Below are 15,221 nucleotides of genomic sequence, written 5' to 3'. Positions count from 1 at the left end.
GCTGCTCCCCGCATGGCCCTTTGGAACTGGGGAACTCAGTGATTTAGGGAGCGCGTTCCCTTTTTCTCGTGAGGCAGGGGCTTGGGTCTGTTGTGCTCTTGGCTGGGCCCCAAGTGCTAGGACAGGGCCTGGCACCTGACATGCCCCCAACACCTGTTTCTGAGTGAATGAGCATCAGGGCCGTCCCTGAGGGAGGCCAGGTTTGCTTGGTCACCCCCCAGAACTTTGCATGCGGCTGCCTGATTGCAGGTGCCTGTAGGGAAAATATAGGAAAATGGTCAGGGCCCCTCAGATGGTCAGAATCTTGCCGAGCATCTGATGTAAATATGCACGCGTGCCCAGGTATTCCTCGGTTATTGTCTAATATAAGTGCGCACATGAACCCAGGTATCCTGGGTTATGGACCTAAGTATAAAGGACTAACAGCTCTGATACACAGCGCTTCTTGGGACGCTCCGGGAGGCCACTAGGGCGGCTGCTCCTAGCTCTGAATAAAGCCTATTCATTTTTTACGTACGGCTCCCAGGATCTTTTCCTATTACCTAGCTCGTGGACCTGCGTGTGAAGTTTGTGACCGAGTCTGTACAATGGGCTTGAGGGGTCTGTGAGCCCGAGCCCTCACAATATAGAGCCCGATGAATATCTGATCAGTGAATGAGCGTCCATAGCACAGAGAACGTGGCTTACACAGTCCTTCTCCCTGTGATCGCTGGGGAGGGGCTCAGCCCACGTGAGGTTCTGCCCCCCATGGCTGAGCACAGAGACCAGAGCAAACCCGGGGTCCTGCCCTTGTTGGCTGGTAGCCCCCATGGCCGGGTTCTCGTCCCCTGATACTAGCCTGGCCTAAAGCTGGCCATGGCCACCTGATGAGAATGGCTTCAGAGGGTCTCCAAGAGCACCCCAGGGAGAGGATTCACTGGAAGTACTTTCAGAACTCGGACAAGATGTTTTGCTCACACTTGTGGTTTATTGCTCCAAGAGGATGCGGATTAAAAGCAGCAAAGAAAAGAAGGCACGAAGGGCGGAGCCGGGAGCAGGCAGGTATGCACGTCCAGCTGTCCTCTCCTGGAGTGCGTGGATGGCATTTAATTCTCTCAGCAGTGATGTGTGACAGCACACACAAAGTGCTGCCAACCAGGGAAGCCCCCCAAGCCATGGTGCCAGGGTTATTATTGGCTTGGCTGAGGCTGACCACCTGCACAGGCTGCCCTTAGCCTCCAGCACCCACACAGGTCAAGTTGATGCTGTGTGCCCAAGGCCCACCCCCATAAATCACATTGTTGGCACAGACCATCAGCATGGCCCCAGCAAAGACACTCCTATTAAGCTGCACCAGGGGGTGCTTTGTACTGGTGCCCCATCCCCTGGCATCCGCACTTAGCCTGACCAGCTCAGCCACTGACTCGGCCTCACTCCCTCCTTATCCATAGCCCCAACTCACCCTGGTGGTGATCCTATCGGGCGCGACCTGTCCTTCTCGCCTCCTCACTGTGAGCTCTGGCAACAGGCCCTTGTGACAATGCCCCTATCCCCACATGGTTCTTGGGTACAGCTGCTCCACAAGTGGGTGTGAGCACCTGGTAGTGGTGGGTTGGACAGTTGCAGAGGGACAGGTGGATGCAGCCAGCCCAGTTAGCTTCTCCCTGCCTGACTCAGCCTTTTATTCAGCAACTGTTTGGTACCCATGTGTGCACGGTACACTGCCAGGCCCTTGGGATGCCACAATGCATCACAGAGACAACCCTGTCCTCAAGGGCGGTGCTGTGACCAACCCTTTACACCATTTGTCCCATGACAGCCCGCAGCACGTGCTGTAGGGAGAAGTACAGAGTGGGTGTAGGCCCGCAAAGCAGGCGTGGGGCTGAGTCTGACAGGTGAGCTGGGCATAACCGTGTACTTGCAGGAGCATCTTGCGAAGGATCTTCCTCTAGAGCCTGCAGAGAGCATGGTTCTGCCAACACCCTGGTTTTGGATTTTGTATTAGTCCGTTTTGTGTTGCTATAACAGAAATACCTGAGACTGGGTAATCTATAAAGAACAGAGGTTTATTTGGCTTACGATTCCGGGACAGCTGTGTCTGGCACGGGCCTCAGGTTGCTTCTACTCGTGGTGGAAAGTGACAGGCAGCCGGCGGGTACAAGCAGATCACCTGGTGAGAGGAAGCAAGAGAGAGAGAGAGGGGGGAGGTGCCAGGGTCCTTTAAACAGTCAGCTCTCTTGGGAACTAATACAGTGAGATCTCACTCACTACCCCTTTCCCCAAGGAGAGCATTAATCCATTCATGAGGGATCTGCCCCCATGACCCAAACAGCTCCCAACACTGCCACACTGGGGATCAGATTTCCACATGAGTTTTGGGGGGATGGCACTTCCAAACTCTATCAGATTTTTACCTCCTGAACTCAGAGAATAAATTTCTGTTGTTTACAAGCTGCTCAGCCTGCGGTACTTTATTATGGTAGCCTGAACTAGGATGAGCACTTGCAGGTGCCACGTCCCAGGCTTGCAGCGCTCCGCACGTCTCCACTTTGCAGGGGCTCACGGCACCCCTGGAAGTGAGCATCACTGTGTTCCTGTACCTTCTTGGGCAACTGAGCTCAAAAGAGTTGGATTCGTGTTTACTTAGAAGGCAGCAGATGCGGAGTTCAGCCCCACGTCTTCAAGGCCCGGGCAGTCCCGTATCTACAGATGTTATTTTCCAATGTATTTTTTTCAAGCATTGAAGTGTTTTTACCTTTCTTTGCTTTCCCGGTGTTTCCTAGAAAACACAGTGCAATAAAAATCAACATATGATGAGAAGCATCTTAACGTTATCCATCCCAAAGGCCCCTATAATCTACGCTCGAAAGCTCCCCCGCAGCCCGCCGTCGCCATGAGGGCAGATCGCTGGTGAACCTAAATGTGTTTTCCAAGGTGATTGATTTAGATGTGTTGAGAATTACATCTCCGTCTTCTCCACAAAGGGCCACTGTATCTGTCACCCGGTTTACACATTTCCATATTTCTCAATAGGGGAACCAAAGTGACCTGCATGCTGTTAAGTGTGTCTTCCCTGTATTTTATGAATTCGCTTTCTAATGGAGCCCAGATGGAGCAGCCAGATAGGGATTAAGGTGGCGTTGCTGTGGGAAGGAGTGCGGTCGCAGGGAACCTGGGCTTTAGCAAGATATGTGGAGCAGAGAGGCTCAGAAGGATGTAAAAGGTTTAGGGCAGAAAGTGCTGAGAGTGGTGTGGAAATCCCGGGAACGCCAAGTGCTCTGCACCTGCCCTGCTCCGCCAGGGTCACTCTCCTTTTTAACCTTATCCGCTCTGATCTCAATTTGAAAGAAAAAAACGAAATTACAGAAATTACAGAATTCTGAGCCAGAAGGGCCTCCACAAGTTAACTGATTAATGTCACTGCCCGAGGCCACCCTCACAAGGCCCGGCCCTCCCCTCCGTCTGCCCCCCCCACCCCCCCGTCTCCTTGTTGCACGTGTGCATATTGCTGCCACCCGATGCCCCCAGTGCCCGGACCCCTGTCTGGCTGGTTCCTGCAGGGCGTGATGCCTGCTAATACTCAGGGGCATTTATTGAATGAATGAGTGAGTGATGAGGGTGTCCTGTCACGCTTCTTGTGCTCATAGACTCCTCTGAGAGTCTTACAAGACATGAGCACATGCTACCACTCTTTCTGCCCACTTGCCAGGGCCCCACAGCCCTCCTGAGGCTACCTACCAGCCTTGGTCCGTAGGTGAGATCCTGGTCTAGTCTAATCCCTCAGGCCCCTTTCATTGCTGCGGACAGCTGTCTCATTGTCATGCGGAATTCAGGTTACTGGGGAGCATGCTGCTTGGGGCAGGACAGGCCTCAGACAGAGCCTCTGGGCCATCCCAGCCATGGGGCCCCAGAGCTGCACCCACAGCTTCTCCATCACTCTGAGGCCCAGCTCTGGCTCTGCTGAGGTCATGTCACCCACAGCAAGCTGGCCCTGCTGGCCTCTCCCCAACACGAAGCACCACTGGAAGCCAGCTGCTCCAGCTCCTCCAGCTGCTCCAGCTGCTCCAGCTCCCCTAGCTCCTCCAGCTCCTCCAGCTCCTCCAGCTCCTCCCTTGCAGCTCCCAGTACACTCTTGTTATTTCTCCTAAAAATGGTGGAAGACACCAGATGGGAAATGGAGGTGGCAGAGTCAGCCAGCCTTAGGTTGCCCGACAAGACCATGTGTACACAGCAGAGGTGGGTGCTGAGGTACAGAGCTGGCCCCTTGGAAGGACTGCTTCCACAGGGGTGTCTTGCGATGTTGTGAGAGGAGGGAGAAGCATCTAGAATGGGGTCTGCTTTGGGCTCGGGGAGCCTGAAGAAGAGATGCAGGGGTAGGGTGGCAGGGAGAGAAAGGGAGGAGGGGTGAGGCTCAAGGCTTTCAGGCCCTGGGATTAGGGATTGTCCGGACTTCCTCTTTGCACTGGCTACAGGAATTCCTTAAAGCCATCAGGTCAGCGCATGCCCCACTGTGGCCACCATCACCATCGTGCCTACGTCAGTTCACTCGTGTGGGGCACCAGGCACCGCGGACGCCCACGGTAGTCATCCTCACTGTGGACTCAGGATTGCGCTCACGGGAAGAAACATCTCGTTATCGTTCCATTGAATGGTCTGGAGCCACTCACACCCATAACAGCAGGAACGCCAGCACCCTCCTTGTGAGGACCCTCTAAATGTTCCTCCACAGCTGCAAATAAGCCCCATCCAGTGCGAGAGGCACAGTCAGCTGGGCCCCATTTGTGCTCTTTTAGTTCACATGGTCCTGCCGGGCTGCTGTTTGCAGCCAGGGTGGCTCGTGCAGGGGGTCTTCCAGCCTCGACTGCACAGAGGGCTGGACTCCCAGACCCCCAGCCCAGCTCAGGGTCACCAGGCCCAAGTCCCCTTTCTCATGAGGAGGTCCTAGGCAGGTCCCTGCATGCCTATCAGGTGCTCGGGCGCTTAGGACCTGGGGCTGACCTGTGCCACTTGGCCCGGCAGAGAACACTGACAACTTTGAGCCTCTAGTTTCCATGGCTGCCCTAACAAATGGTCACAAACTGGGTGGCTCAGAATGACAGAGATTTCCTCTTTGTCAAGTTCTGGAGGCCAGAAGTCTGAAATCAAAGTGTCTGCAGGGCCACGCCACCCTGGAGGCTCTGGGGGAGAGTCCTTCCTGCCTCTTCCAGCTTCTGGCGGCTCCTGGTGTTCGTTGGCTGTGGCCGTGTGTTCCCAAGGTCTCTGCTATGTCTTCTCCTTTTCTGTCTATTAAGGACAGTTGTCATTGGATCTAGGATCCACTCAGATAATCCAGGATGACCTCCTTCACTTAAATACATCTGCAGAGATCCTTTTTCCAAATAAGGTCACATTCTGAAGTTCTGCTGGTTGGGATATGGACACATCTTTGGGGTGGGGGGGTCATTATTCAACCCACTACAAACCCCAAATGGAAGAGGCTGAGGTGGCAGTCTCTCTCTGTCCAGGACACTCCCCAGCCCTGGTGCAGCCCTGTCCCTGCCTCCCCAGGAGCAGCGCTGGAGGGCACGGAGCCCAATGCCCTCCCTCCCCCACTGCCCGGTGGTGGCCGTGTGGCTCATCCTCCATGTCTGTGCATGAGGGGCTGCTGCATGACCCCTCCCAGGACCAGGACGCACACCTGAAGATCACCTGCGGAGCCCCCTGACGTTGGAAAGCAATGGGAGCCTTCTCTTGTTAATAAATGGAAGTCTGTCTGTCTACAATGTAAATTGTATGGAGAAGTGTGAAAACAGAGCTGTTCAAATCCTCTCTTGTTTGCTGTGCCGAGAGAGAGACCAAGCCACAAGCAGCTGGCCTGTGCACTTGCGCCGTCTGGGGACCGCCAGCCCGCAGGGACACCACATGCTAATAGCAGCTCCTGCTGACTCAGATGATGGCCAGAGACCGGCCTCCCCGTCTCCGTGGGGCTCGCTGCCCGCCCCGGCCCCCTGCTGCCTGGCTGTCCACTTCTCTGCATCTCTTTCTCTCAATTAAGCCCCAGCAGCTACGGCACCGAGGGGTTCTGGTTGTGTGCTCTCTGTGCTTTAATTAGGGGTCACTGCAAGTCGTATTATTTCCCAGGCTTGCCATGATTCCATTAAAATTCCCTTTGTGGACATCGGGTGTAGCCCAGTTGTGCTCACAGACAAAGGAAACAGAAATGCAGGCAGCGCCACCCGCCCGTCAGCGGGCTGTATGCTTCCCTCCTCATCAGTGCCCCAGCAGCGAAGCTGGGTATGCCCACAGGGGTCAGCATGTGAGGCTACCTGGATGCTGTGCTGAGACAGATTCTGAAGTGAAGACCTTCTCAGCAGCAAGACTGCAGTGATGGATTAATGATGTCTGCGCTGGTGTCAGGACAGGACCGAGGGGTCCATATGCGAGAGTCGTTCGCCCTCTCCAGTCAAGTCCTTCAGATCTGGCCGTCCTGTTTTGCTGTCACCAAGGAATTGTTTCCTGCCCCTCAAAGCTCAACAAGATTCCCAGGGGTAGCCACAGCTGGGCAGTCTGTTGAGAGGGCCCCCCAGCTGGCAAAGGAAGGAAGCCAAACCAGGTCATGGGGCCCTGAGTGGGATTCCATGGGCCAGCCTCAGTCTCAGAGTTTGAAGAATTGGGCCAGAAGAAGGAGTGATGTCTTCATGCCACCTGCTTTGCCATCCGCGTGGTTATAGATGGCCCCGCCTGCATAGACTCCACATCTCTACTCTCTGTGAGGACCCTGCCTCCTGTAGACCCTCTACCAGATTTTCCCAGAGCATCTTGTTCTTTCCAAAGCAGTTTTTCAGACTTCCCCAGTCTTCCCTTCCCCTCAGTCCCCACAGCCTCCTGTGACTTGCTAGGACAGGAATGGCTGCTTCATTTACAGATGTGGAAACTGAGGCTCAGTGGGGCAGAGGGCCCAGCAAGGGGCAGAGCCGGGACAGGGGCTGTCCGGGTTAGGGTTAGCCTCATTCTGACTGCTTCCTGTTTTTTCTGTCTTCTGAGCACCTGGACGAGAGGAGAACCTTGCATCCTAAATTCATTTATAAAGCTGCGTCATAAATGAGCCAGGAACTAGATGCTTAAACTTCTAACACAATAAGTCCACCTTTTGCCGTTCAACATGCCTGTGCTTGTTTTTACTACGGTGAATGGTGCTGGCTTCATCCACGGGTTCGTGCTTTGTCATTCATTCATTCATCATTCAGTAATCGTTTAGTGAGCACCTCCTACGTGGCTAGTGCCATGCCAGGGCTGGGGGCACCTTGATGGACTCACATCCCAGTTGGGGAGATGGGCACTAATCAAATAATTGCGCCATCAAACGGTAAGACGGAGCCTCAGTCTCATGAAATGCTGTAGCCAGAAGCTGTCTCCCTGGACCCTCTCCTTGGGCTCCTTGACCTTCTCTCTTTAGAAGCTGGTCCACAGGGAGCTAGGGGGGCTTCTCTAGGGTCGTGTGCTCTGAGGCTTTCCTCCTTGAATTCCCTCCCACCCTTTCAGAAGCTGTCATTTCTAAGCACCCCAAATTGACTTCATAATTTGTGGCTGCGTTGTTCCTAGTGCCTTCTGGAAGCAATTTGTCGCTCTCTGCCTCACTCTTTGGAGCTCTTCAAATGCTAGAGGTTCCAGTCACTGCTGGTATCCACGCCGCCCTTACGATTTTAAAGGGTCTCCCCAACATGTGAGTCATTTTTCAAAACATCACATCCCTCTTGGTGGTAGATAATCACACGATGCGTCACCAGCCCTCGTGGGTTTGGATATCTGTATTTCGGATCATCCCCAGACAGGGCTCTGTTGCACACAAGGCCACAAGAAGTCTGTTATTTCAGGTTTGAAATACTGTTTGAATGTAAAATTCGAGTCAAGTAATTTCTGAATCAAAGTAATCTCACGTAATTTAGGTAAATGTGGCATTTCTGGTGTTCACAGACAGCCTGTGTTTTGGAAGACACAGAGCTCCGGTCAAGCCGCAGCCCAAGCCTTCCCAAGGGAAGGGCACTGTGAGTGGTGGCTCCCTTCCCTGGTGTTACGCAGGTGTGCAGGGGTTCCCAGCAGAGCAGGGTGGCCAGGGAAGGTGGATGGTGACTGCCAGGCTCAGTTCTGGGTTTGCAGGTGAATGTCTGAGGCAGGAGCGTGGCATCACATTTCAGATCTAGAAAGACCCCCCGGCAGCAAGTGGGGAGTGATGGAAGGGAGCAAGGTCAGAGGGAGGGCACCGGCTGAGACCCCGAGGGCCACACTGAGGCAGCAGCAGCGTAGGACAGAGAGACAGTGGGTTCCGAGACTGGGCAGCAGTTACTCTGACCGGCTGGGGACCTCCGCGGAATTCTGCAGGAGGAACGGTGGCCTCCGCCCTGACTTGTTTATTCTCTAAGCATTGCCGGCCTCTGGGTGGCTCGGAGAGCTCCTTCCCTCTCCTGTTTAACCCGATTCAGCTCAGGGCCCACTGGGCATCCGAGAGTACGTCCCTCTGCCAGGCCTGGCCGGTGGATGGGGCACGGCTTTCGTGGGCAGCCCTCCTGTGGGGCAGGCAGAGCCGAGGGCTCCTCCCGAGGAGAGCAGGGGCTTGTGCACAGGAATGCTCGCTGTCCCCTGGAGCACTGGGTCTTTTGGAGCATCTGTCCTAGGGATCATGCTGAGACCCCAGAATTGCCACTGTCGATGGGGACCAGCCTCAGAGCTCAGAGACTGCCTTTCTGAAGGAGGCAGGGGAGGACCACAGGGGTGAGGACGGCAGATATGTGGGGAAAGACAGACAGGTGGACAGACAGGTTGCTCCACAGGCTTCTCAGCATCTGGTCCCACATTCAGTCTGCCCTGGCCCCCATCAGGGGGACCCAGAGAAATGGGGGACAGGTTGCTTCCCAGTGATCCCGGCCAGTGTGCAGAGGCTGCACGGGGCAAGATCTCCTCTCTGGCCAGATGGCACCTGCAGTGCCTCCGCTCGGCTCCCCTGGAACATCCCGGGCATCTCAGGCCCACTGTGTTAGCGACTGAGCTCTGCCCCTCCCAGGACTGCTTCTCCACCAGGGTCTGGTCTTCTGCTCAGTCCTTCCCTCCTTCTTTTGTGCCCACCACCCCCACCCTTGTCCAGGCCACCACCTCCTCCCAGGAATGAGCCTGGCACATGCCCAAGTCCAGACAAAGGCTGGTCATTGTTCTTACCAGTGTCCCTGCTGCCCGCTCTGCCCTCCAGTCTGTCGCCTTTCCAAGGGCTTCTTGAGACCTTTGGCTGCCTCTCCTTTGTCCTCCCTTGGGATATAAACCAAATCCACCCCCCACAAGCTCTCCTGCTGTCACTCTCCTGCTGTCTCTCTCCTCTCTGCCTCCCCAGCCCCAGTTCTACGCTTGCCCCCACCCTGAGCCTCCTTAAAGTCCTCTGAGTGCAGGGTGCTGACTTCCCTTTCCAGGCCTTGGCACATGCTGTTCCCTGTCCCTCCCTTCAGAGGAACCCATATTCACCTTCCAGTCCCTCATGGACACTCCATCCTCCAGGAGGCTGCCGTGGTAGTGGGTGGCCCTGAGCCCCTGCTCCCACAGCAGCTCTGCACCCCAGACCTGGGTCCTCCACTCTTGACAGTGAATTGTACCTGCACGTTGCTTCTGTCCCCAGGATGCTAGAAGAGCAAACCCTCTCTACAGACAGGTGCAGTGGCTGTGCTTTTCATGTTGGTATACAGATAACCAGGCATACAGTAGGTGCTCATTTCATGCTTACTGACTGAGTAAATGCAGAGGGGCCCCTGTGGCTGAGATCTCTGGATTTGAGTCTAGTACTAACTGTGTGACCTCGGACACATCCCTGAACCTCTCTGGGCTCCTGTGTTCTTGTTTGTAAAAGGCAGGTGACGGCAGGAAAAGGTGGTGATTATGAGGCCTTGTTAAGTCCCCTGCCAGACGCTGCTCCGAGCTCTTCCTGCACAGTGTCTCCCCTGCCCCTCACAACCACCTCTGAGGCAGCACTATTAGGATCCAGCCCCGATTGTCAGATAAGTGCAGGGCAGCCGGGGAGGTTGAGGGCTGGCCTGGGTTCCCATCAGGTCAGGAGAGGTGGAGCTGGCCTCAGATCCAGCGGTGGCTGTCCAGGCCCTCGCTTCCCTGCTGTGGGAGGGCTGATGGAGAGGACGCCGGGGACAAGCTCAGCACAGTGCCAGGCTCACGGTGCCGCATGGCGGGTGCTGGTGGCAACTGTTTCCATCACTGTCCTGTCCTCTGGTCACAGCCTCCTGGGGCCGGGCAAGGCTGTGGCACACATGGGCCGGGGCTGGGCAGATAGGGGCTTGTTGGCTCCTGCTCCTCGGAAGAACCAGGGCCTCTCCCTTCTTCCTCCCTCTTCTGGCCCATCAGATACAGCCCAGGCTTAGCCCCACCGGGCAGGGACTCAGGCCCCTCAGAGAGGGACCCAGAAGAAAGGCACGGAATCCTGTTCTCAGTGGTCCTCACAGCCTGGCGCTCTGTGGGAAACAGAGCTGTGTGCCTTCCATGGTCTATAAAGAAGTGGTTGTTCCAGTATCTCACGAGTCTCCTCCAGCCAGCCCTGGTAGCCGCCCTTCTGCTGTCTGCGTCCAACTTTGCCGCCTCCACACGTCAGTGAGGTCCTGCAGCATCTGTCTTTCCGTGCCTGGCTTATTTCTCTGTCCTCCATGTCCATCCAGGCTGCTGCACATGACAGGATTTCCTTCTTTTTAAAGGCTGCGTAGTGTTCCATCGAGCGTGTCTACCACTGTCTCTTTATCCATTCATCCGCTGACGGACACTTAGGTGGATTCCGCATCTTGGCTATTATGGATCGTGCCGCAGTGCGCATGGAGTGCAGACATCTCTTTTGCATACTGGTTTCAGTCCCTTTAAATATATACCCAGAAATGAATTTGCTGGATCATATGCAAGTTCTATATTTAATTTTTTGAGAAACCTCCATACTGTTTTCCATAATGGCTGTGGTTCTGTAAATAATTAACTAATGAGTCCTTCCTCAGCCCCTTGGAGACGGGTCCCTGATAAGTAGACCTGAAGGAAATGTGTTTAAAAATGTAAATGCATGTTTTATTTAATGTGGGAGATAAAAAAGCTTTCTTCATAATACAGCCGGGCTCCAGGAGACACAGCTCAGGAAGGAAGAGGTGCCATTTCCCAAGCACCTGCCACCACACTCCTTTACAAATGAGGACACGGGAGCTCAGAGAGGTTGAGTGATGTGCCTGAGGTCACACAGTTGGCACTAGAAAGAGTCAGATCCAGAGGACTTAGCCACAGTGGTCCTTCTGCATCTCTTCAGTCAGCAAGCATGAAATGAGCGCCTACTGTATGCCACACCCAGTGCTAGTGCTTGGGTATCTGGGGATAGCAGGGTAGGGCTCGTCTGCTCGTTTCATGTGTTTCCTTAGGAAGGCTGCAGCTGCTGGAGCAGATAGCCCCCCAAGTACAGCCTGGCATAGGCAGTGGAGGCTCGTCTCTCCCTCCTGTAACGCCCGCGTGATGCTTCTCACTGTGCGGTGACTCGGGGGTCCCAGCTCCTTCTACCTGGGCCTGGCCGTCCTCCTGCCCTCCGAGGTCACCATGCCCCCTGCACGGAGCTGTAGAGGAGGAAGAGGATGGAGAATCTCGGGTGGGAGGGTTTGGGCCTGGCCTGGAAATGGCACCCACCATTTCTTCCACAGGACCCCAGATGGGACCGACCCAGTTCTAGAACCTGAGTTTGATGGAGTTTAGAAAATGCAGTCAGCCATGGCAGCCCAGGGGAAAGAGAAAACGGGCTGTGAACAGCCGTCTGGTCTCGCCCGTCTGATTCTGTGGGAAAGGGGAGGGGGAGGGGCAGGGGCAGAGCCACCTCCTGAGGCCTGGGTCTGACCGGTCTGCTGACCCCGGGTGCCTCGGCAGCAACTCGGGACCATGGCTGTCTCTGCGAGCCCATCTGGGTCCCAGTCCTGGATCTGCAGGTGGTCAAGGGTCAGCTCCCCAACCCTCCTCCTTGGGCCTCAGTTTCCCCAGCTAGAAGACAAAACCTGGCGTACCCCCACTTTGTTCTGCCTGCGGGGCCAAGGAGGAAAGATCTGCACCACACTGGAGGGTGCATGCGTGCGTGTGCGTGTGCGTGTGTGTGCGTGTGCACACGTGTGTGTTCCAGAAGGGCTGGCCCCCAGGTGGTGGGGTGGGGAACGTGTGGGGCAGTGTCTGGGACTGGGCACAGGTGCAGTATGGAAGACACCACTGCCTAGTCTGAATTGGTCTAGCCAAGCATCGTCTTTTAAAAAACTTACTTTTTATGATTTTAATAGTAATACATGTCTGTTGTGTGAAATTTTAATGACCCCTCCCCTCAATAAACTAGTACAGAAGAGCATATTAACACTGGGACACAAGCCCTTTTAGTTAACATTCAATACTCACAAACATGCAGACACCTGGTCCTCTGCACACATAACACAGACACGCACACAGACACGCATTGACAAAAGCCTGCGTGCACACACGTGTGTTTCCGTAGTCGAGATCTTCTTCCAAATATAGCTTTGCATTCTGCTCTGTGATGGTGTCATTTCTCGCATGATGACAACCTTTTCATGAACGACACCATGAGCTGTCCATCCCACGACCTGCGTAGCTGGCTCAGCTGTCCCCAGCATCTGATATGTGGTTTGTTTCTATTCTTCACTCCTTTAAGCAATCCTAGGGTGAGTGTCTTAGTCCCCTTGGGCTGCTGTGACAAAATGCCACAGACAGGGGGCTAGTTTTTTCTCATCATTCTGGAGGTTGGGGGTCCACGATCAAGGTACCACATGGTCAGGTTTCTGGATTGCAGACAGCTGGCTCCTCGCTGACCTCATATGGAGGATGGGGATGGGGAGAGAGCTAGTTCTCTGGTGTCTGTTCTTATAAGGGCACGAATCCCATCGTACTGGGGCCCCATCCTCATGACTTCATCTAACCCTAGCCAGCACCCAAAGACTCCACCTCCAAATGCCATCACGTAGGGGGTTAGGGCTCCTGCATGTCAATTCTGGGGCGCACAAACATTCAGTCCTTAATAACAGGGACCAGCTGTGGACACCAGCTCTTCCCGCTTTCTGAATGCTTTTCTTAGACTACACCCTTAGAAGTGCAGTCGTTGCTTTAAGGCATGTCATCCCTTCTAGGACTCCTGACCTCTGCAGCAAGGAGCAGGGCCTGGGGACTGGGACTCTGGGGCCGGCTCGTCCCCATCCACTCTGAAGTGGTGGTGGGCTCTTATGGGCTAAGGTGCTGGCGACAGCAGCCTGTTCGCTGGGTGGGATTTGTCCAGCTGTGGGCAGAGTAGAGCAGTTATTCATGGAGCATTTTCTCTGGTTTCTTGGCCTGGGATGGCTTTAGCAAGGAGAAGATGAAGGAAAAGAGAGAGACACACAGAGCAGGGCCCATTAGCCTTGAAAGAGATTGCTCTTCACTAGCAAAAATGCCCCTCGGCGACACCTGTACTGAAGTTGGCTTGGAGACAGTGGGCTCTTTGCATAAGTCCAGGCTCAGCATCGTGACCCTGCTTGCCCCAGATGAGATGCTGGACGAGGCACGTTTAGCGAGATGTGCTTGTCCTCAGATCTGCACCAGCTCCGGCTCCAGGGCTTGTCGTGGGGGTCCCCTCGGGGTAAAGGAGGGTGTAACAGAAAGCAGGGACTTGGGGAGTCAGGCCGGCTGTCTTCAAGTCTCCACCAACCTTCTTCCAGCCATGTGACCCTGCACAAGTCTCCCTGCTTCTCTGGGACTCAGTTTCCTCATTTGTAAAATGGATTCCCCATTTGGAAAGCCAATCTCCCTCCCAAGCCAGGAGATGGGGCTGCCAGTCAGCTGGAGTCTGGGGTGGGAGAGGTTCCAAGTTGGCATCAGCCTTCTGTGAGCTGCTTCCTAATGTGGCAGACGGAGCAGGTCTGGGCCCCGACCAGGTCTCTGTCAGGCTGTGGCATCCTCCAGCTTTCCCTGATGCCGCCCACTTCAGGGACCTTTCCTCCCTCCTGGTGCCCCCTCCCCCAGCGGATCACCAAGAATGTGCTCACTGATCCTAGATGACTAAACTCAGTGTTTAGAGTCCCCCTGATCTAAGTACAAGCCCCTCTCTAGCCCTGACCAGCTGGGGTCTGGGAAGTCACTGTCCCTTTTGGAAGCTTGGGATCTTCATCTATGAAGCAAGAATGACCAGGCTGACCCTGCCTTTCCACAGGGGGGAAACACTCATTTACTGAGAACTTATGACATGCCAAGCCCTTGAATTTTGCCACCTCCCTTCAGCCTGGAAGCAATTTTATGAGGCTCAGAGAGGGTGGGAGACTGGCCGAAGGTCACACAGCTAGCTGGTGGCAGAACTGGGCTTCAAACTGAGCTCGGTCTGGCTCAAGGAGTGGTGCTGGTGCCAGGACCCCAGGACCCCAGGCTGCCTGTGCAGGTTGGTGACATTAATGGTACAAGATGACCTCCTGTTTCCCTCTCGGACCCCTGTGTGCAGTCAACCAGCAAACACAGCAGCTATGGAAAAGAAAGGAGACTGCCTTCATTGTTTGGGGAGTGGGAAGAGCTCAGAGCTCAGAACTCACCGCTCCAGGTGCCAGCCTCAAGGCTGTCCCCTTACAAAAGTCACACACGATCACAGGCAAACACAACAGGCTTGTGCAGACGAACACAGCAAGTGGATGGGCACATGGGCACAGAAGTCACAGAGGACCCAGAGGGCGCAGCAAGAGCCCCGCAGGCAGGGTCCGGGTCGCCTTTCAAACGTCCTCCTTCACCTGCATGCGCTGGGGAAGACCTGGGTGCCGAGGCTCAGCTCACAGCTGGGAGGGTCTGGCAGTCCATGGATGTCAGCCACCTTGTTGTGCAGATGTGGAACTGAGGCTCAGGAGGGACGGGAGTGGCCCCACACAGTCTCTTGTCTCTGCGCTCCTGATGCCTGGGCCTAGGCTCTTGCTTGTCCTTCTCAGCTTCCTGGTGCATCTGAGCTGCGTGGTTACCCCAGGAGGGAGCTTTAGCAGAGGGACCGCCTTTGTGCCAACACGATCATCCATCTCACAACCCCCCCAAGAACCCTGTAAAGCATGTCCTGTCCTCTGGTTGCTCAGACAAGGAACCAGAAGCCCAGAGCAGTGAGATGCTAGCCCAGGCTGCCCCGGCTGTCTAGGAGTGAAGATTTGCACCTGGGTCTGATTCCTAGGCCCATGCCCTTCCCCACACATCACCCAGCCCCCAAGAATTAG

General features: G+C 55.1%; 1 protein-coding gene across 2 annotated transcripts in view; it reads left to right on the top strand.

Annotated features, from left to right (window-relative positions):
* The window catches only part of SORCS2 (sortilin related VPS10 domain containing receptor 2), a 502,479-nt gene that overhangs the window by 253,603 nt on the left and 233,655 nt on the right, over window positions 1-15,221 (top strand). The window lies entirely within an intron of this gene.

This window comes from Cynocephalus volans, chromosome 9 (assembly GCF_027409185.1).
Source record: "Cynocephalus volans isolate mCynVol1 chromosome 9, mCynVol1.pri, whole genome shotgun sequence".
NCBI classification, from domain to species: Eukaryota; Metazoa; Chordata; class Mammalia; order Dermoptera; family Cynocephalidae; genus Cynocephalus; species Cynocephalus volans.
Note: the sequence above shows the minus strand (reverse complement) of the source record. Positions and strands in the feature narration are given on the sequence as shown.